The sequence below is a fragment of the Ammospiza nelsoni genome, chromosome 2 (assembly GCF_027579445.1).
Source record: "Ammospiza nelsoni isolate bAmmNel1 chromosome 2, bAmmNel1.pri, whole genome shotgun sequence".
Taxonomy (NCBI): Eukaryota; Metazoa; Chordata; class Aves; order Passeriformes; family Passerellidae; genus Ammospiza; species Ammospiza nelsoni.
The window spans coordinates 14,711,270-14,734,857 of record NC_080634.1 but is presented as its reverse complement, the minus strand read 5'-3'; positions in this window follow the sequence as shown (position 1 = coordinate 14,734,857).

Here is a 23,588-nt window from a genome sequence, read left to right as displayed (position 1 = left end):
CAGCCCTAAGATCAAGGCATCTCCTCATCCCTCCCATTTCCTCATCCCTCCCATCTGGGACTTGACTTTTTCTTCATTGACCTTGGTGTCTTTATATTACTCCTCTATATGCCTGTACTTGTCCTTTTCTCTCACTTGAGGGACGATTGAAGCACTGAAAGTATTAATATCTTGCCTGAGGCCTGTAGATGGTGGCGTGACCCCGGCTGGGCTCAGTAGCTTGCAGCAGGAACTGTGGCTAGGGTGGGGAAGTGGCTTGGATTTCAGCAGCCAACATGCCAGGCCTGATGGCTTCTCCCCCCCCAGGCCCAGTGGTTGTAGGTGAATCTCAGTGGTGGCAGAATCTTGGCCAAGCCACCCTGGCCTGGGGCTGCTCCTGGGGCTCTGCAGACCCCGACTCAGCCTGGGCCGGGCAGCGGGGCAGGACTAATGTCAGCGAGATGTTATCGACCGTGGCCCAACCCTACTTTGGCTGGAGGCCTCTCCTGGCCACCAGGCCAGGACTGAGGGGGAGAACCTCTCTTTCCAGGTACAGGAAGGAAAAAGAGGGAATTTCTGTGTTTCTTTCGTCCTTACTATGTGTTTTTCACAGAGGCTTGTACAGCTTTCCAGTGGTTCAACGGATTGTCAATTCCCAAAACCAACCACTGATTGGTTTCCTGTCAGACATGGAGAAGACTGGCAGCAGCCTCTCCCAAAACATCACTTCCAAGATGCAAAACTAGCAATGAATTAAGCCAGCAGTTTCCATTCATACTGAATTGATCAGCTGGCGGCTTTTGCCTAGATCTGATTAAGGCTTTCTAATGTAAACCGAGCGTGACCACAATGAGCTGAACAAACCAAAGTCTGCAAAATTTATATTTTGAGTGCTTAAGTTTCAATTTTGTTGCAATGTCTTGCTTTCCAATTGGGAAAGAAACCTCAATATTTCATTTCAGACTGAATCTATCTGAAAGGAAATATGGTGGCTTGTTGAATTGAGTTAAATGGATTACATGCAGGTCAGATTGTCTGAGTTGATGCGGTAGCTCCTGGAAGCAGTAGTTGTGGGGAAAGTAATCATATCTCTTGATTTTCTTAGGAAGAAGTGAAATTGAAATAAGTAAGGCTGACCATGTACTTTATATTCTGGTACCTTCAGGTCCAACTAAGAATCACAGATATTTCAATACATACATTTTGAATGGTATATATATGTACAAATGTATGCATTTCTAGGAGAAAAACACATTAAAATACTTTTACATATAGATAAACATATATATAACATTTATAAATAACATATATATATATATATAATATACATATTTTATATAAATATAACTTTAAACTGCTATACTTGTGTTTCTATAAATGTAATAAAACTGATTTTTGTTTCCTTTGCAAAAGCATGACTGGAGCCCAGAGGAGAAGGAAAGAGGTCTACAAAGTAAGAATCTCTTTCTCTTTCTAGGTATGATGTCCTGATACATAGTGTTTTATATTTTGATACATGGCTATGCTTTATCTGAAATGTTCATATGTACACAACTGTTACTGGCAATCCTGTGCCACACATAGGGATTAGGAGAGCTAATACTGGAATTTAGTTAAGTATAGAAATGAATGAGTTTATGTTCTTAGGACTCTGTGCAACACAGCCACAAGATGGCAGGAGCACAATGTCAGTTTCTTTTCACAGCACTTCCATCCTATTTTCCTTGTTTTCTGGAATTGCATGGCAGTTTATATAGTTTTGATGGTTTTAAAAGCCAACTCAGTTCAACAGCAAGTCATTTTAAAGGTTTCAGGTCTGTTACTATGTATGCCAGAATCCAGAGTAAATGCAATAGTAACATTAAAAGCTTAAGTGTTTTACTAATGGAAGAATGAGCCATCCAAATCCATAATATTTTCTTTATTTAGAAAATAAATTGTATCTCCATAATATTTTCAACTCCTTAGGAAATTGACTTTTTCTTTTTTGATCAAGTTAATGATGTTAAAAGCTTATAATGATCCCAATCTATTCCTCACATTTGAATTTTGGAAAAAAAATTGCAAACAGTTCCTTAACCAAGTTAATGAGAGACTACTATAATCTTGTACTACTGAAGGAAAGTGCACCAGGTGCAGAGCTATCAGAGTCTCACACAAAGCTAGTGCAGATATGGAATGTTGCCCACAATTTGACAGGTGTAAACAGTTTTGGAAGATTTCAGCAAAGCAAAATCAGCTTTAAAACCCTGCACACTCTTAAAAAGTATTAAGCAGTGATTTATGAGGCATGTCTAGAATAGCTGTGATTTGAAGAAAGGAAGGGATCCTTCAGTATCAACAATTTCACCATGTCTAGGGAATGGGCTCACATTTGACCATATGATTAGCCTAGATGATTATCATTGTACAAGTATCTAGCAGAACTCTATTAAGAGCTGGAAATATAAGTATTTGGTGTGTCTTCTTGCCTAAGTGTATTCTAAGTACTTTACAGGTTTTCTGTGTGTTTGTGGATGTACACAAAGTCCAACTGAATAATCTGCGTGTAAGCCCTCCTGGGCTCCAGGGACTGAGAAGGCTTTTCCTTCAGTTGCGGATGCTCCCTATCCTTCTGCTCAGTGTGAGACAGACACTGTCCTGCTGTCTGCAGGACAGACAGCATATGTCCAGTCTGTCATCATGGACTGCATGGAAAGATTATTTGGGTGGTGCAGAGAAGAACAAAAACTGAAGTAGAAGGAAACCACACTTGTGTGAAAGAGAAAGGAATATGATTTTTTTTTTTTTGCTTTCTTATTTTTAAATTTTTTTATTATTATTATTAGAAGGATTAGCAAGCAATAAGATGAATTTTAAACAGAATGCAGAAAAGGATGTATTACACTGCTTGGTAAAGCAGAGGAATAAAAGCATGAGACATTTGCAAGGGTGGCCTGATGCAGCCAATGTAGAAGTGTCATCGCATGTAGCATCCTAAGAGTCTGTGGGGCCTCACTGCTTCTGTCTAGCAGAGCCCATCCATCTTGAATCCTAAGGATACCACTCACAAGGGCAGATATAAATACAGGTATTTTTAGGAGGTTTTTTCCCTCAAAAGCCTCAAAAGGTGAAAGTAATTTTACACGCACAAATATGGTTCCTTTACTGCAGACCGTGAATGCGAGAGGCACACTGGCAGCTTACCATTTGCTGAAACTACTGGATTGAAAAAAACATCCTTGCCTTCTCCTTCCTCCTCAGTGCTCCTCAGATGTGGACTGGCAGAGGGAGCCTGATGTATCTGCCCTGCAGTGCTGTGCTGTCTGTTGGAGATACTGATGTTCTTTACGATGCTCAACTCAGTACTCCCTGGAACAAAACCTTTGCTCAGGCATTGAGCAGCAAGACAAAGCCAGGGTGATTTCCCACCTCCACCCCCTGCCCACCCTCCTCCATGGCATGTGCAGGCAGGCACTGTGTCTAAAATCTGACTTTTTTTGTATTAAGATCTTGTTTTCAGTTTCTTAGAAAATTTCACAGCTTAAAATGTTCTCTGTGAAAATGCCCATGCAGGGTGTCATTCTTTTATTTGTATAAGAGGTACAACTGCATGGCTAGACAATTTCCCAGAATGTAAATAGGAGGAAGTACATTTGACCTTTAAAAAGATCTTAAATGTTTCACTGAGATGAACTGGCACTTCTGTGTTTGGAAACATCTCTTGTGGGACTTGTTTCTGAATATGGGCATTGCCTTTTCTTTATGGAAAGGAGATGACAATTTATTGAATTATGCATAACAAAGAAAACCTTGCAGTACACATGGTGATCCATGTGTATGGAAAAAGACCTTGTAAGCCAGGTTGACTACATCTAATTCCTCTTAGTGTTATATAGGCTGGTGCTTCTGCTATTGGCTGGAAAGGAGGTAGCACCTTGCCAGCAGCACTCCTCAAGGAGTGATACTGAAGGATCTGTAAATCTTGATTCTAAATTGTCTCCTCCCTTGTATTTTACCCTGCTCTCCTCACCCATTTGTCTGCCCCTCTGTCCCTCTGCATCCTGCTTTTGTTTTGAGAGGGTCAGCAAAATTAAACTTATATTTCTGAGAAGCTATGAACTAGTTCAGACTAGTCCTCCCAGATGGAAAATCAGGGGATTGCTCTAACCTGAAACATCTGAGGAAGCTCTATTTAACAGAGGTCTGAGATAATTTAAAGTGCTAGGATAATCAGTGTAACACCTACAGATAGCACCACTTACTATGGCAAACACGTAACTAATTTGACAGAAAATCTTAACTTTTACATTTATAAACTCCTCAGAGTTTAGAAGGCTCACACAGTAGCTTTTTTTTGGACCTTTGATGCAACTAAGGCATGTGCATGTACATAAAACTTTGGTGTTTGTCTACTGCAATCTATTTATCTAGCTATCTAGTTCTCTTGACATGAATTATAATCTATTCTAATACAAACCCACAGCTTTGTATTTCTTTGTAAAGTAGAAAATATAAGTGGTAATTTTACCAGCAGAGAAAATCTATTTGAAGGTTTTCTCTTGATGGCAGCTGCTTCTTGAATTTTTATCTTCTTTAACACAATGTGGGATGCTAAAATACACACCTACCCAGAGGGATCATAATCTATTTTAGCTGTTTAAACAACATTATGCTATTAAAGGACTTTTGATTTCTGAGCCTTCTCGCTGTACTGAACCTTTTTTTTTACTGCAGCAGTACATTTGGTCTCATTCTAGTCCATTTTATACCTGCTGTCTGTTGTAATCTTGTATTATTTACTGTGAGTGTTGCATATTATCATCTGCAATTTCTATTGTTACATTTATTTAACATATTTTAGAACAAAAACCTAGATAAATACTAAAGAAAAAGCATAAATGAACCTGCTCCCTTTTGTCCTCATCTCAATCACTTATCCTCTAGTGTTTCAAAAGGAAAAAATAATTTGGAAATTGGGGGATTGACCTTTTCGCCTTTATCAAATGAAGGCTCTTGTTTATGAAACCTGTTGTGTGTTTCAGCTCTTTACTGAACTCCCAGAGCTATTTATGCAATATATACCCATGATGTAGCTGCTGCAGGCATCTCAATTGTGTTGTTTCGAGTAGGTGGCCTAGAAGGAATCCAATTAGAAACATAAATATCTGTGAACGTATTTGAACTTGTTATTTTACTAAGAATTTGAAGGAAGAAAGAGATAATGTATACTTTTACTGCCTTCAGTGTAGCTATAATCCCAAAATGCATACAAAAAACTATATAGCATTGACTGTAAAATGGAATTATTTCCATCACTGAACAGGATAATGTACCAAGCATTATTCTTTGCATCTTCCCTTATGCTTGGTTTGTCATGTCATGCTTTGATAAGCCTCCAGAATTACAATGTATCTTTTTTGTGTGTGTGTGTGAAGAATTTAAAATAATTTGAATTTAGTTTTCTGAAAGATTACAATCTTTTCATGCCATTTGAGTAAACGGAACAGTAAATATGGAGCTGCTGAATAACAACTCCTCTCATCACATCCTTAATCCTTATGGAGACTCATGGGAGTTCATGCTAAATACAAGATTTCTTTCTGTTGCCTTTGCTTATGAAACCAGATGAAATGTTTATAAAAACATGAAGTTATATAGGGAGATAAAACTCAGACATTTTATGTCTTTTATGAAGCTTGGGAAAGGCAATGTCAGCTGTGGTGTCAATTAAGGAAATCTCCAGGAAAAAGAGGACACACCTGTAATCTGTCACACTTAGTGACAACCTTCCCATAACACCCCCTTTATAAGAAAATTCTTCTTTCCATAGGAAGTCTGAAAATACTGCACCCTGCTGGTCTAGCCTTTGCACATCCTCTGGACTGAGGATTCCCAGGGCTTTACTCTGGAAAAAGAGGCTGGAAAGGGTGAATTTAGCTATGGAACAGCCAAAATGCCATCATACCGAACCATTGTTTATGTTGAAAAGAGAAAATATTTTGGGGAACAGTAGGCAGTAACAGTAAGAGTGGTTAATTTCAAAATAATCTCTAAACCATGTTTTTTTTCCCAAATAAACAAAGATTGTTTGTTAGTTGCACTGAAGAATTTTTCCATGTCATAGAAGAGAACTGATGAGTAATTGAATATATAATTTTGTTTGTATTTGACCTTTGAAAAGAAAGAAAAAGACTCCTTCACAAGCTATTAAGAAAATAAGCCCTTTTTTGTTAGGCAAATTAAATGGAATAAAACCTGTATAAGTGATCTTCACAGTTACAACTGAATATTAGACATCAACTTATTTATTGTCCCTTTGGTATCTAGCTTGTAAAATAGTTTTCGTTAAACAACTGGAAACAGTTCATGAGAAAGACCATATTGCAAGAAGCTTCTGTCTCAGTCTTACATTGAACAAATCTGTGGCTTTTCATTAAAAATGTTTTTTTCCTAGGTATTCATAAAAATATCTCTATTGTTATTACCATAATTTTCCAGTCTTCATTGTTAGAAATAAATATCAGGGTGACTGACAAGAAACCATTTTGCCCTTTAACTTTCACTGAAAAAAATAGAAATCAGGTTTCATGGATGAGGTGGACTCTATCACAACATTGAGAGAAAACAATTATCTAACAAGGGTTGTTCACATGAACCTTTACATGTATCGACATACATTTTTCAGGTATACATTTTCAGAGCATAATACTGAGGGATAAAACCTTACCATCAACATTAAACCTTGCATTTTCCTTATTAAGAATATATAAGATGTACGGTATAGGATCATATTTAGAAGTCTTTTTAAAGAGAAATGAAATGTTTATTTTTGTGTGCTCAAATTTGGTACAGAAGTGTACAGTACTTTTTTGTTTGTTTTTCATCAGGGAAATGTTTTTACTGTGTTACTTGGGAGAACAGCTGGACCAAAATATTAAATTCTTGATCAGTGAATATTTTCTTATAACCTCTATCCATCCCAAAACCCCCTGTGCCTCAAATTGCAAGGAAGATTCGTAACCCTCATTCAAAACCTCCCACAACCTAAATCCCACCTGTAGTAGTGTTAATGATGTTGTGATTAATTTGAAACACAATATTCTGATGTAAATTTTTTTTTACATGATAAGCATTAGTTCAGACTCATCATTTAGATACCATGTATGTAGACACCTGAGAGAGCCATAGGGTAACTTCCCTCTTGGTGTGGTGAGGGTTCCTCTAGCAGTCCAGAACGCAGAAGGAGTGGGCAATCAGAGCTGTGACTGTGAGGGTGCTTTCACTGCATTTGTAACAGGACAAAGCTGATGCAGCCCTTAAGGCCAACAATTATAAATCGAGAACTGGAGACCTCAAGTGCAAATAATCTGAATTGCTAATAATCACACAATTTACCTGCTCCTGCACATAAAATAAGAAAGACCTAATAAATTGAGACCTCTAATAAACTGAGATGTTTTAGGGCAAGAATTGCTTGAACAGCATGATCTGTTGTGTTTTCTAGTGATTACAGATTTGGAAATGTAATATCACAAGATTATGCACCTGATGTTACTCTTGGGTTGATCATTACTTAAGTCAAGAAAGGGAATGCTTTTCCCTGGTATGAGGGAGAGTAGTCTGTGTTTAAGAAGGCAGCTTCATGAATACCAGACGGTTTTTCCAAAACAACTGACTTACCTCTTCATTGGCTTTTTCTGCTATAGTGTACTAGTTTGAAAGCAAACCAGTGGGAGATTCCAAGTCAGAACTAAAATTTAATAGGAAAATTAAAATAAAGGTAATAGTACAGAAACTGACAAAGTCAAAATATGACCTGACACCCCGTTGATCAGTCTGGTGTTAACAGTCCAATTAAATGGTGGCTACAATCCTGTTGGAATAATGGATGTGGTTTTGTCAAATTGGTGATCCTGGAGAAAGATCTAGTCCTTCTCTGGAGGTCCAATGGTGGTTATCGAGCTTCTGTCCTCTGAGAATCCAGAGGTAGCACTACTGTGGTATTCCAGCTCTCAAATTATAGACAGGTAGGAATGTTCAGTTCTTCCTCTCAGGGTGGGGCATATCACAATGTGGGATGATGTAATTCTATGAGCTGTGCAGTGAGACCTTGATGGCCTGTTATGGAGATGGCCCCCCAAAAAGCAGCTGCTGCTTCCCCAGAGGGTGTTATCAGGACTGAGTCATGGAGAAGATAAAGAATACTGCCCCATGTATTTGAACATCTAATGCGGATGGTAACAGAACACATACTTTTGGTTACATCTACATACATACACATACATAACCCAAGACATGCAGTCACCCTGAATAATGGAAAAAATAATTAATATTAAACATCTGGGACTCCAATTGCCCAAGACATGAAAAGAAAGGAAATGTAGGAGAGGAACCAACATTTTCAGATTGGGTGATGAAAAATTCTGGGGTTCCTTCAAATCATGATGTGTTGTTATAGATTTGGAGCTCCACTTTTTTGTTAGCCTATAAATCCAAAACTTCTCTTGCTCTGTTTCCTGCATGAGATTGAACTGAATGAGAAAATTAGAGGGTCTTTCCTCTTCCTTGTGCCTCTTGTGTCCAGCTCTCCGATTTCTGTGAAAATGCTGATTTGCCTAATGAATCATGATTTTAAAAACTTTAAATTTTAGCTGAGGGTTAAGACCAATTCATATTGAAGTTAGATACACCGATGATAAATTGATGATTATTAGATGCTTAAGCTAAAGCTAATTGTTATATTATGAGCTCATTTGTAGGAGGAAGTGGCGCAAGTGAACCATTATAGTAACATGTTGAAACCAGTAGAACAATGCCCAACACCTGGACACTGTGTTAATCCATCACAAAGCAGGGGGCCTTGGATTGTGCCAGAGGGTCACAGAGACATGATGAAGACCTTCCTGACCTCATTCCTGGGACCACTGACCCAATTTGAGACCACCGACCCAACTCAAGAGAAGAATTGCGCGCATGTGAAGGACTAATAACCTCATTTTAATACAAAGTGGGGGTGGGAGGTGCCAGGGTTATCCATATGTGTTATTTTGGGAAATAAATAGAAGGCAAAGAATCTTGTGTGGTGTAGCCATGCATTCTGGGGACGACATCCCCCCTCTGTGCCACCCACTGGCATAATAAACATACTACTTTCTAACTTTCTAACTTTAACTAGTTAGAGAGTTTTTTGTCTGCGATCTTCGATTTTAGCATTTCACTAAGTCCTTTTAGATTCTGCCTCCCTTTCTATCCATGATTTCCCTGAAGAGCAGCTGATTGACATCCCCAACATTCTTCACCATCCACAAACAATGAGGCACATAATTTGATCAAGAAAATTAAAAACCGCTTGTACAGCTGTTGATTTTTAAATTTTTTGGTATCTAGTTGAATGATCACTGTTTGTGAAACGGGATTTAGTTGCTGTTTGCAGCTTACCTGTGTCATCAGTATTGTGATAGGCAATTGATTTGCTGCTGTATAAGCAACAATAATACTAATTAGTAATAGAAAGTAATAATCTCTTCAAATTGCTTCAGATATTTGTCTCTATTGAACTTAAATATTGTAATTAAAGCCAACAGTTATCCCTTGTAAACCTCAGAAAGTGCAAAAAACATCCGAGAATCATGTTGCTTAATGGCTTTTTCCACATATTTCTCTATTTATTGTGGTATTAGTTTGCAGCATGCTGCAAAGATAAAATTAATTCTGCAGAGAATTATTCATGTCCCTGTTCATATGTCACAAAAGAGAAGAACACATGTGCTTACAGAGTGATGTTGTCCCTGTAAAAATACCATTTACTAGTAAGAAAATCACTCAAGTATTCTAACAGATATTGTTCAAACTGAGTGAAGCTGGTGAACAACAACAGTATGTGCTGTACAGCAGTGTTTTTTTACACTACAAATTCTCAAGGCACTGACATCAATATTATCTTCTCTAGTATAATACAGAAGTCATTGCAATTATGAACAAAGCCTTCCACAAGTGATTGTTGTACTGGGTTGTGTGTAAAATAAAGTCAATATTAACAACTTAGAAGAAAAATGCTAAATGAAAAGTGTAGTTGCTAATGCAATATAATAAAATCTTTCAAAATGTGTCACTTTATTTTTCCCCCTCTTATTTCAGCTCAAAGTGGAACAAGGCAATGACATCATAAAGAGAATGTTACCTCAGTAGCCTCATATGCCATTTAAATTTTAGATGCTCATTTCCAAGCTTCTGTGGATTTTGATTGAATTAGTTGCTTGGAAGTATTAGTTATCTGCTTCTTCCTTGAAAAACCCATATGTTCATCTTAAAGAACCTTTATTTTTACAGGACTATTGTATACAGCACCTCAAAAATGCCTGGTTTCCTACAATGGGAAATAAAACATGAAGATTAGCAAAACATAACTTCCTCCAAAATCTAATGTTATATGTACTCCTTACTACAATTAATTATAGCCAGGACATGTAAAAAGGAAAAAAGCACAGGCACCATAATTTTTTGTCTTCCAGGGTCACAAACAAGTTCTTCTGTTTCTTTACCTGACTGTTTTGACCAAGTTTATATGGGCTGTGAAACAAGGAAGATGAAAGTTGTGATGGTAATTATATGTGGAAATTATATAAGTTTTAGAAGGTGTAAGACCAATAAAGGAAACCAGTGAGTCATTGTTATTCTGTAGGCTAGAGGCAATAGGTAGAATGGTTTACTCTCTGAAAAGTTGTAGAAACCATCTGTTGCTGATTTTTATATTGTACTCTTTTAAGGCCAGGGTACTGGATGTTTCTTGCTCCATAATCTTTCATCATCCAACAGCCTTTAAGACCAGGGGATTCTGGCTTGGCTTGGCTTGTTAATCTCCAAAGTAAGCGTCACATCTGTGGTACATGATATGATTCCTTAACCAAAGACAGTGGATGGCACAGAAGAAAATGAGCCATTTCCTTGTAGTAATACACATCCCTCCAAAATGAATGTGCAGTGTTACTCTGCATTCTCCCTCTCTCTGTTTCTCTGTCTCTCTCTCTTTCAAATGGACAGTGAAGCATTTTTAGCTGTAATAATTTTCTGTCCCTTTAGAAAACCTTTTTTATTATAATCTCTGAAGATAACAACTAAAATAAAAAGGTAATTTGTGACCATATAGAGTCAAAACCAAACCAAGCAATAATCCACTGTCCCATTATGTTACTATGGAGTTGAACTCAATAGCCACAAATTTAAGGTAAAATCTATGAAACAGGTATGATTACCACATGTATCTCACAGCAAGTATTTTGAAGTCTGCTTAAAGCACTCAACCTAAATTCTGAGAAAAGTTGTAAGTTATTAAATAAATATAGAAAGAAATTCAAGCAACTTCAGCACTTGGCACTTCCCTTGTATATTTTCCAGCTCTTGGGGAAAATTTAGTACCTTCTCTGAGGAATCACATTTGACATTCTCTTGCCACCATTGGAATTAAAGAAGGGCAAAAAATCTTCCATAAACACAAGCCTGTATGTGGACAAGAACAGCATTTCTTGATTTCTCTTGAGTGCCTCTTCAAGACTAGAACTGCAAAAATGATGGCAGCTCCAAAACTGAGAAGATATGACCTGTCTTTATTTCAGGGTGTTATTCCTTTTATTAATGGCAGTCTGGCACCAAATTTAGCAGAATAAATACATTCTATTGTACCCCTGGTACGTAGCCTCTATCATAACCAAAGACACACATGACTTCAATATGTGTGTAATATTTGTGCTAACAAAATAATTCTTTGCTTTTTAAAAGCCCATAACTCTGCTTTAACTGAGATAAGAACTGACCTATGTTATCCTTTTCCGCCATTGTATTGGCATAGTAGACATAAATATCTTAATTTTACATTAATTGAAGGTAGTACCTTGGAGTCTGAAGCAGCAGATGCATACTTGCTAACAATGAAAACACAGAATCGCTGGCAAACAAAATATAATCCATCATAAAAAGCATAAAATGGAATATGCTTCCCTGATGCATCACTTCCAATCACACACCGACTCATTTAGAATATGAATTTTCCTCAGGGCTTCTGCAGTTTGCAAGACTTGCTTGCTATTCATACACAGATAATGCCCCTTCTCTCTTCTCTTTACAGGGTATTTAAATTAATAGTGTTCATTGGTGTTAATAGAAAAGCTTCAGATTTATTCTTTTAAAACTTATTCAGAAAAATTGCTGTTGGTTTTGACACAGAATATCTGTACATTAGCTGTATTTCACTGCCCCAACTGAAGAAATGAACTGTGTATTTGTGAAAACATGTGCCTCTTTCTACAGAAAAATGTATCCCATCTGAAAGTGAGTTGCCAGGAGAGCAACTAAAAAGTCAGCATTTTTGTGCTGGGGAAATTCTGACACCCTGAAAATGCTTACATTGTGCTTCAGTACAGCACAGCATCTGGAATCTGCTTTGTGAGCAAAGAGCTGAAGAAAGTTTTGGGTTGGTTTTGAAAATCTTCATCTTCTTCTTTTTTGGGGGAAAAATAGAAAACATATCTTTGACTTTAAAGATTTCCTTGCTTCCATCAGTTAGGGGAAGGAGGTGGGAAGGTCTGAAACCCTTACTCTGATTGGAGTCCCAATGCTGCTGGGGTGTAAGGATTAGATGGGGCAGAGGTGCAGATACTGAAATGTCCTGGGCTAGGCTGTTTGGGTCCTGGCATCTTTAGCTGTTGGTCTAAGAAGCTTGGATTCATAAGCAGTCTGGTAGGAGAGGGAGCAGAGGTATGTCAAAATCTTGAGATATTTTTCATAAGTGTTTATGGATGCCAGTGATTTACAAAACTTCATTTCCTTAGATTGGATTTTCCTTATGTTCAGCTTTGACACAGGACTTGCAGACGTACCTGCTGAGTTTGGATTCACCCACTTATTTTTAACATATCTGCAGGAATGTGAGGGGAATTACCTCCTCTGTTTCACTCTTTAATATTCCATTTTGAGTCATGCAAAATAGGTTTAAATTATTATGTACATGGAAATTCCTTATTTGAATGTATTTTGGGCCTGAGTTTCTCAACAATAACTGGTAAGGTAGCATTGACAAACTATTGTGATCTGAGGAATTAAATAAGATGCCTGTATGCAGCTATTTACTAAAGACTCTTCCCATCTTTCTCCAGCTTCACAGTCTGGTACTTTTGCCTCCTTGGCTTAAGGGCATTGTGGAATCAATCACATTGCATGTGCTCCCAGTAATTCCATCTGTGCCCATCAAGGTGCAGGAGGCTGGGAAGCCAAGCTACTCTGGCACAATTTACCTTTGCCCCTCATTCCCTCACTTGGGTTTGTTCTCATACATATACTGAAGTCAACAGAGAATATGGGAGCAATGCATCTCTCGAAGCTTGCCTGTGGCTGATTATTTTCCTTAAAAGACATCCTTCCTTGCACTCATATGTTAGTCACCTCAGGTTCCTGAAAATGCCTGCTTTGTCCTCTGAGAATGCCTACAATTACACGCTAAATGAAATATCATCTGCAATTTGACACAAATGCCCAGTGGACTATGTGTTAGGGCTTACTACTGTGACATAAAACCCTCAGTACCTTATAGCTGGAGATGTCCAGCAATGTGAATGAAAACCTTTGTTCTTGGCTCAGATTCGGCATAATCTGCACAAAGTAACCTCCTGAACTTAAAAAGGTGCTGTTAGGACAACAGTGACAAATAGCATTGGTGTCTGGAAAATAACTTTGTGCTAATTAAAGCTGAAGCATTGTAATTAGTTTATTTGCTTATTTCTGGAAACTTTGGTGGTTTTGTTATTGATTTTGTATATGAAGAGATGGTTTAGACAAGGATATTGAATTATGTTTTATGTCCTCTTAAGACCTTCCACTGATCTATGCAGTAATATATAGAATATTTGGAATGAGGGAAGTAAAATAACAGTATCTTTAAAATGTCAGCTTCTAGAGTACTTTGTGTTAAGTCCAGGATACTTTACTGGTTGCTAACAAGTGACTTAGGTATGTAGGTACTTGATTTTTTAAAAGAACTCAGAATGCTATAGTGACACCCCTGGGAAAACGTTGCAACACATGCAAAAAGAGCAAAACCCATGCAGGATCCAGACTTGATGAACAGATCATAAATGCAGAATGTGAGAAACTATTTGTTAGTCTCTTTGCTTGCCTAGGAGGAATTAAAATTCAGATGACTTCCTAGAACTGCAGAGATAGCAACAATCTTCTACCCTTTGTATTGTTGGTGTGCCTCAGTATGGGAAATCAAGATTTCTTGGGCCACAAGGAGAAGAAAAGATTACTTGTAATTTCTGCTATATCTTCCTCCAAGGGCAACCTTGAGTGCTGTGCTTTGGTGAGTCTGGTCTGCAGAGCTTCAGATGTGATGGGTGGGATGTGTCCCTGTCCAAAACAACCATTTTTCCGTGTGTGAATGTGCTCTCTTAGCTCATGAGAATCTGCAAAGAGAAGCTCAATGTTCTCCTGCTCAAATGCTCTGCCTGTTAAGGGCCAGGATGACCATTGTCTCCTAGATTGCAAGGCAAGGTGTATTCTATTTCCCATCTGTTAGAGGTGCGGCAGTTTCTTCTGTTATTTGTGCAGTTTTTCTTTATCTCTTCCACAAGCCAATCCTCCCCCCTGGGAGACATCTGCTGTTAACGGGCTATTGAGCCTCACTGCATGACTGATAAAAATTACAGCATCCCATTGTGAGATGCTCCACCCAAAAAGTGGAAGTGTTCTCTGGAAGTGTTCAAAACCAGTGAAGCTGTGGTGCTTAGGGACATGACATAGGGGTGGACTTGGCAGTACTGAGTTAATGGTTGACTCCTTGATCTCAGAGGCCTTTTCCAACCTTAATGATTTGATGATGCTGCCTATTCTGGTGGCACCTTTTATCTTTTTGGTGGGCTGTGTGTCATAATACAATTACGTAGGTCTTGTTACAAATTAGATGTGTTTGGAAGGTTTTATTCAGTACTTGTGAATTGTCTAGTGTCTGATTTACAACTGTGGGGATTTTTTTCTTACAAATTTTTATGAAATATTTCAGGCAGACTTCTTTGAAGATATATGCTGTTCGTCATCTGTTTACTTTAAATTGTCCACCTGTCCAAACAACTCATTCAGTCACTCTGTCTTTCTCTGAGGTCCATGTTCCCGTGTAGACCTCTGAAATCTGGTCCACACATTTACTCAATCATTCTCTACGCTTATGTATCTCTCATTTAAAGAGTGTCCCACCTGAAGCAAACCTAGGGTGAGGTAAGGTTTAGTGGTGTCCCTGATGCTTTTCAAGTTTAAATCATGATTTAGGCTGAGTTACAAATCAGATGAAGGACTAAAAAACTTCTTTAATAAGCTTATGTGTTTGGTTTTTTTTTTTCCTTTTCCTTTTTTCTATGCATTGCCACAGTTTAATCAATCTTTTAGATTCAATGGTTTGGATTTTCCTTCAGCTTAAATCTGATATTTGCATTTATGGTACCTTAGGGTCCATAGACTCCATTTGTTTTCTCTGTCTCCAGAGCATACAACACATTTTAGGCAAGGATACATGGCTTTCCGTCTGACTGGAAATAAAAGATCTTGGCTTTTAGAGAAAGTCTGATCTAGCCTGTGATGAGTTAGAATGGCTTAGTCAAATGCCAGGCTTGTCTTCTTTGTAGCATTAAATGATTGTCTGCTTGGTCTCACTGATTATTACACAGCTGGAGGAAGGGTGCTGTGCAGCTAACTTAGTTTCTCCATTCTTTTCCCTTTTCCCAGATCTGCAAGTGTTTAATCTTTTCTGCTCTGCTAAGCTAAGGTAACTATCTGGCCAGGGTATACTCTTTTTTTTCCCTTTCGGTTTATATTTCCACTTATTTCCCTGGAGATCATTCTTGGAGACTTTTTCTAACTACTGTCTAATATATTATTTATTTGATAGTTCTGGGTATAATTCCTTCTGGACTGTTTCTTTTTACTTTGTAACCTCTCTTATACAATGGAATAACTCAAAATGACCTATTGTAACATATCATCACACAGTCAGTTATGACTGCTTTTCAGTTTGTTTGGAGTGCCTCAATAACTCATAAAATAAATAATAAGAGTTAATTATTCAGGTAAAAAGAAATTTACCTCAGTTATAAGTGGTTTTGTTATATGAAGACAAAAAATCTCAGGACAACCCATATTACATGTCTTTCTTCTGCCTAGTTTTAAAATTGCTAATTACACTTGTCTTTCTGTCTCTCTCATGGTTTAACATGATCTCTTTATTGAGGCTGTCTGTAGCAACATCATATTTTCAGATTTTTTTTTCAATTTGTGTTCATGTTCTGCTATTCTTATTATTAGAATTATTAGCAGCAGCAGTAATTCTGTGGCCCACTTCTACCAAGTATCCTTCAGAGAATGTTACAGTTTTCTTAGGCAAGGCAGGCTGTCTGAATCCAGAGACAGTAAATCCACCCTTTAGGAAATAATGTTTTTATGATACATAGGGAAACAAGTTTGTCTTGAATTTATGAATTTGTTCTCCTATCCATTATGATATTCAATAGTGAATCACAATATCCTCTACTTTCTACCCATAATATACAGCAGGTTCTTCTACCTCTGACACTAATTTCTTTTTGCTATGTCTCATACAAATTTTCTTGAGAAGCCTTGGAGAAGGATGACTCAAAAAGCCAATAAAGGACAGACAAATTCTATGTGCACAATAAGCATTCTCATTATCTTTTGAGAATATCTCAAAAGAATAAAAAAAATTACTTGAGAACTGTGAAATATGACAAAACAAGCATCTCCAGGAATGAACATTTGTCTTCAATCTCTCTGGGGAGTTGATTGCCTGCTGCAATATCCCTACAAAGAAATACAAACTCTTTAAATTAGCTTCCTGTATTCCCTGTTAGGAGTAAAAACTTGCTTTCTCTAAAAAGGTATTATTTTGCACCTTTGTGAAGAGTGACTGTCATTGGCTTGCAAGATGCATTCCTTATTTAGACAGTATGTTTTTCTTCTTAAGCAGCAAATTTGTTGTGAGTCTATAAACTTTCTCTTCTTTGTAGTCAGCACCCTTGCCCTCTTCCCCTGTACCTTTGGAACACATGGAAATAAACATTTATATAGTAGGTTACTTACCAAAGTACTTTCTGTACTTTGCTAAGTAACCTACTATATAAATGTTTTTTCATTGTTAGTTATACAAGAAAATATAATTTTTTTTGACTGCAGACATGAATCTTAGGAAAAGTTACCTTTCAGTGTACAGTATGGTCATTAATGAGACATCCCAGTATAGTAATTACGTACAGCACATTATATTCCTGGCTTTTTCTGTGATGATATTGTATAACACACTCAACCATTTAAATTATTATTATTATCCTATATTTTCTGGAAGTGTGTTTATTATAATGATCAGAAGCTATTATTGTACAATGCAAGGTGATTCCTATAGCCTGAGAACTTCAGGCATCCAGTGGTGAGCGGGAACTGTGCCAATGAGTGTTGTGGTAGGAGGACAGAGCTTTGGCAGAAAATAACCCCTCCTGTTTTGCAGCTGGTCCTCAGATTTCAGAGGTGCTTGCTGCAGTTGGGCTGAATTTCCAACACCAAACTTGGCACTATAAATATGGTTGCATTTAAAAGATCCCAGAAGAACCAACAGTGTGGGTTCCACTCTGTCCGATCTCATTCATGATCACAGATTCACCAACGGTGTGGTTTATTACAAGCAACAGATTACAGACTCGTATAAATTGATCTAGATAATGTGATAAAGGCACTAGATCTGCAAAATATCAGTGTTTAGCTCTCTGTAGAAGTGTCCCCAAGTTAAAAGGCCACAAATCTTACTGAAGAGGTGTCCCCATTTTGGGTAGGAGAGAGGAGCAAGTATGTCGACTCATCTGCAAGGTGATTGTATTCTCCTCCTCCACCCTGGAGGATTTCAAATGGGAGATGTGGAGGCAAGACTGTAATCAAATGTCCTGCTACTGATGTCAGTAATGGGGGTGCAGAACATAATATGTAAATCACCACCACAATGAGAGAGATGACAAAGCCTGTGAGTCCTGTGTAGGGGCAGGATAGAACTGTGATATGTTGGTATCACTCCCTCTTCCAAGGGGCCAATGGCAGTGATAATGGTCTGATAACTTACTACCCCATCAGCATGCTTTTGTACCCAGGGAAATCCCTTCACTGCATATCTCAGGACATGTGTCATGGACATCCCTTCATCACACTCATATCTCACAGCTACAAGCCTCATTTCTGCAATGAGACCCTTAGAAATTTGATGATTTCTCAGAAATTTAAAGTAATCTTTATAAACAAGGCAACAAATATATTCTTTGGTCTCCAGAACTTGGCATGTTTCAGTGTCTATTCTGTGTGACCCCTGCAACTGGAATATTTTTGAAATACTTTTTATATTACAGTCTTTCATGTTGGTCTGTCATCCAGTCCTTGATGTCTATATTTTGAATAGCAAAGAACTGTTCTTTAAAGCCGGGAGTTGAGCATGCCTAGCACTTTCTTGGAATTGCTGAAGAGTTTGATGTTTCTAAGGTTGTGATTTAGTCTTTTACAGCCAAGTTCTGATAATTTCTATGCTCATCTGGATCTACAGATCAGTCTCTTTTGATAGTGAGTTTAGTGACACTCTGTGAAGAAGTGAACACTGAATTGTTAGAGAAATGAACACCAAAATGTTAAGGAACAAATAAAAAGAATCCAAATGAGAGAATAGGAAGGAAGAATAGGGAACTATGCAGTCAGGTGTGTCAGGTATTGTGTTGCAGTGACTTGCCAGTTTAATATGCTGAAAAAAAGACCTGACTTGGGGACTGCTGGAGGGTACAAATGAGTCTTGCTGCTTGGTTTGTTTATGTGCTTCTTTTTCAAATGAGAAATTTAACTGTTATAAAATACCCCATAAGAAGTATTTAGTAACTATTTTATTGGTTACTAACCTTCTGGTTTAATAAATATTAGAATGATGTCAACATTTTAATTAGTGTTTTGGAACTTTGTCTGTTAGGAAAACCATGCTTGTTCTTTGAGATTTTAGGGAGTCATCAAAGAGGATACTCACAGGAAAAAATGTATGATTCACCATAAATATGGGATTCATTCAGAGTTGCTACTGGATTTATTATGGATTGAGCAAAACTTTTAGTTAGTAACTTTCAAAATAAGTGATGTGCAAAAAAAAAAAAAATCATCAAAGAAATATGCAACCCTTGCATTCATTGCAATGGTGATGAGGCTTTCTTCCTCAAAGTCAGGTTCATTACATCAAAAAGAAGTTGAAATCCATTACCCTCTAAAAATATCCAGAATCTAGCCTTGAAAGTTACACTGCCTTTCTGAGACTCTTCTGTGGTAAGACATCAACTTATGGGATATTTTAATGATGAGTTCTACAAAATTGCTGAGTAACTATGGTAACATCCATATTATCACAAGTCAAGTTGACAAAATATTTCTTGTTTAATCCTTATAATTTGTCCAGGGATGTTTCTATTCAGCACCAAATCAGTCTTGCATAAGTCTGAATTAGCCCTAGAGGGAGATATGGTTACTCAAAACAGGCAAGTCAAGAAAATAATTATAAAAGGGATATGTGTATTTGCATTTTATTCTAACTAAAGGGCAAGACATCAATCATGAGTAGAATATTTTTGGCAATTTCATACTGAGTTTACCTTTCTATTTCCTTTGGGTTCACATAGACAAAAAGTTTTAATATATAACAAAAGCATATATGAGGAGATCTTTAGACCTAGAATATGCTTCAGAAAAAAAAACCAGAAAAAATATGTGATGAGTAGAAGTATGGAGCATTTTAATTTGTTGTTGGTCTTTTTGAACTTATTTCCAAACACTAAATTTTATCCCATTAGTTTACAAATCTGTCCTCTTTTTTCTCTCTTTCATGACTATCTTCTTGCAGTTAGAGTAGTGCAATATTTTTTAGTAAATTTTTTATACATCACAAAGGTGTTTTCTGACTGTTTCTAAGAGGAAAACAGAATAGCAGAAATACTGAATGTTGGCTTCCAGGGTTTGACTGGGAGACTACAGAGGGCAAGGGCTGCAAGGTTGTGGGGAACTGATTCCACTGAGGAGCAGCAATTGAGTCAAAAAGACTGTCAGAAATCATTTAAGTCACTTTTCATGTATCACAAAGAGGAGCACAGGGTACAAATGGAAGCATTTCATTTTTCATTGTCAATATGTGTGCCTGGAGTTAACTGTTACTTTCGAAGATCATTACCCATCTGTTGGAAGTTTCATAAACAAATATAACTTAATGACAGAATAATTTGTGAATCACTGCTTGAAGTGGCACAGGAGGCAGAGAACACAGAATAACAGAGAGAAGGCATGACAAATGCTGTTATCTGTAATGAAGTGAGTTCTGTGGGAAGGAAAAAAGGAAGGGCTGAGCACCAAACAGGAGGAAGACTGGAAGGATGGAGGAGCTAGTGGATGGAAACTGTGTGCAGTGAGGTGTGATGAGCTGCCTCAAAGAGCAGCTAGTGTCATGAACTGAGCTCCTGGTGTAGTGGTCAAGCATTATTCAGTGCTTGTAATTTTCTTTATAACAACTCTGGCTCATGTTTGTTTCTATATAACAACTTTGGGCTCAAGTTCCCCGTTTTCCACTAGTGCAATGCAAAAAGGTAACTAAAGCAGGTTCTAGATCCCTTTGGAGGAGGAGCATTGGCCTTGCCCCCTTGCTACCCTGACCTGGCTCAGCCTGAGTTTCCTTACTATGTCCAGCATTTCTGTGGCCCTTCACTGGCCTGGGGTGTTCCTGTGAGGAAAAAAAAGTATTATGAATATTTAAGTCAGGGTGAACTTCCCTGGAAAGAGTTAAGAGAATGGAAAGTCTTGGTTGGAAATGTTTAAAAGAGAAGACATGAAAAAAAGCAAACAAAACCACCAGCTTGGTATTTGTGAGTTTTGTCTCTAAAGCACTTGCTTCTTTTCTCAGTGTTTCCTGTATGTAGGAAGCAATAAAAATAATTCTTATTGGTTAGAGACCCAATTGCATGCAGAATTTATTTTGGTGCGGAAATGAAACAGTATTATGGCTGGTAGATCAACAAGACCTATTTGTCAGTGACTTACTGCAAGTGTAGGGGGTTGATAACCTAAATAAGTGTCCCCTAAAAAGGCCAGCTAACTTTCTTGAAGTGTTTTTTCAAAGGATTATTACAACTATCTTTTTACACTTAGGTACAGTGCTGTAATGAGGAAAAGCAGTGGCTTCAGTAGTCCCAGGGGCAAAGACAAAACAGGAACTGAATGAGTGAAGCTGAAACTTTAAATAAATTCAAGTGAAGCATTTAAAAAGTGCAATCACACTGGCAGCTTCCATCCTGCTACTAATTAATTCTGATTTTTGCTGCAATCCATGTATAATGTGCATCATCCTTGAATAAATGAAGAAATGCATATGGAACACTGTCTGCTCAAAATTGATACAAGTAGAAGACAGAAATTGTATACCCCAAAGATATCTTTTATTTAAATAAAAAAAAGGTAATTGCTCTGCTAACAGCTTAGAAGACAGAGCTTTTCAGTTGGTTTATTTAGTCTTACCAGGAAAGAAATGTGAGAGAGATATGAACCGTGTTTTGTGAGCATATGAAAGAGCAGTTGTTAAATTAATCCCAAAACTGAATCATTGTGCATTAAGGATATCCTATCGTAGAATAGAAACATACTTCATTGGTTTTATTTTTCAAAAAATTACTTTCAAATTATGTTGTTTTACCACCTTGTGTGTGTAACCTTGCATATTTCTTTTTTTTTTTTTTTTTTAATTTTGAATTAAATCTTTATGAATTGCCAATTCCAAGAATGGCTAGTAGACATGATTTCAGTGTGTGCTGAGGGAATTTTTATGGAAAAAAAGTCATGCTAGAGTATCTAAAGTTTCAGCAAGCAATCTAGAGAGGTGTGGAAGAGCTGATGAAGAAAATCATTATTTAATCTCATTTATCATAAGGTTTTTGCTCACACCACATGCAAGCAACCTCAGCATTCTAATGCATGATACCTTTATGGGATTGGTCCTTAAAAGGGAGTGGACAGATGTGTGGCAATAATAAAAATTAAGCAAGTATTACAAAATTGAAGCATTTAAAGTTGTCTAAAATCCATGCATGGCCTTTTATATTTTGATTATGCTAAACAAATTTAAACGTAAATGAAGACATTTATAGTGATATATCATGACATGAGTGCATGCTACCTTGATTATGCATTTAGAAATTACCTGATGAGAGCAGTTTACACTCTCAGCAAGTGGAAAATCAAACTGCAGTTGATTGAAGGGCTCCATTTAGAGATTTCTGGGAAACAGTCACAGAACCGTAATGTGCAGTGGATAATTGCCTTTCCCTGCAAATCAAAAATTTATATCGGGAAGGTAAAGCTCTAAAAAAAGTTTGTGTAAAAGTAACATAGCTGCATAGGCACTCTTTCAGAACTGATTCAACTTCCTAGCAATGGAAGAGGGCTACAGCTTTGAGACCTGAATGTTTTGAGATAGTGTGGTATTTTCTGAGTCCCCCATCGTTGGGAGGAATGATGAATCTGACTCCATGTTCTTAGAAGGCTAATTTATTATGATCCGTATAATATTAAAGAATCCTATGCTCAAACTATACCAAAGAATACAGAAAGGATACAGATAGAAGGCTACAAAGAATGATAATGAAATCTTGTGACTCCTTCCAGAGTCGTGACACAATCTGACTGTGATTGGTCATTAAGTCAAAACAATTCACATGAAACCAATGAAACAAGCACCTGTTGGTAAACAATGTCCAAACCACCTTCCAAAGCAGCAAAACACAGGAGAAGCAAATGAGATAATATTGTTTTCCTTTTCCTCTGAGGCTTCTCAGCTTCCCAGGAGAGAAATACTGGGCAAGGGGATTTTCAGAAAAAATTAAGGTGACAAGATTGCTTGAATGTCTCTGTAGAAAATTGAAATGTCGACTGAGATGTTTCAAAAATTCAAAAATTACTCACTATAAAAATGAGGATTCAGAAAGACAGTGACAAAGAGTGATCAGTCTCACTGATTTTCATCACACCAATGGCTCCCCTTTCATTTGGAGTATAAGCTAAGAACACACCTGAAGAAATGAGGACCATCCAAGGGAAGAGAAGGAGGGTGCAGTTTCCTTTCTGAGCAGAGAATCACAGTTTGAATCAGTTTCAGGATGGACACCAACAGGGATAAAAACACAGTTATGGAGTTAGGAATGTGTGTCTCTGTTGGAGACTTAGGGACTGATGAAGAGAACGAGGCACATACAGCATGGGAGGTGACAGAAAGGGAAACACTGTGGGAATTGACAGGGAGTCTTTTAAACTTGCTGAAACCATCACAAATATTGAACCACCTGAAGATATTTGCTGTGGAGTGTCCTTCCAGACACCCTTAAGCCTGTAGCTAAAGACAGCAGTCTCAGTATGCTAAATAAATCTCTACAGATTAATAAAAAAAAAAAAAAAGGTAACAAAGAAAGAAAAGAAAAAAACCTCAAACACTGAGTTCCTGTTCCAGACTACCAAGTGTTCATTTACATTTATACCACCTG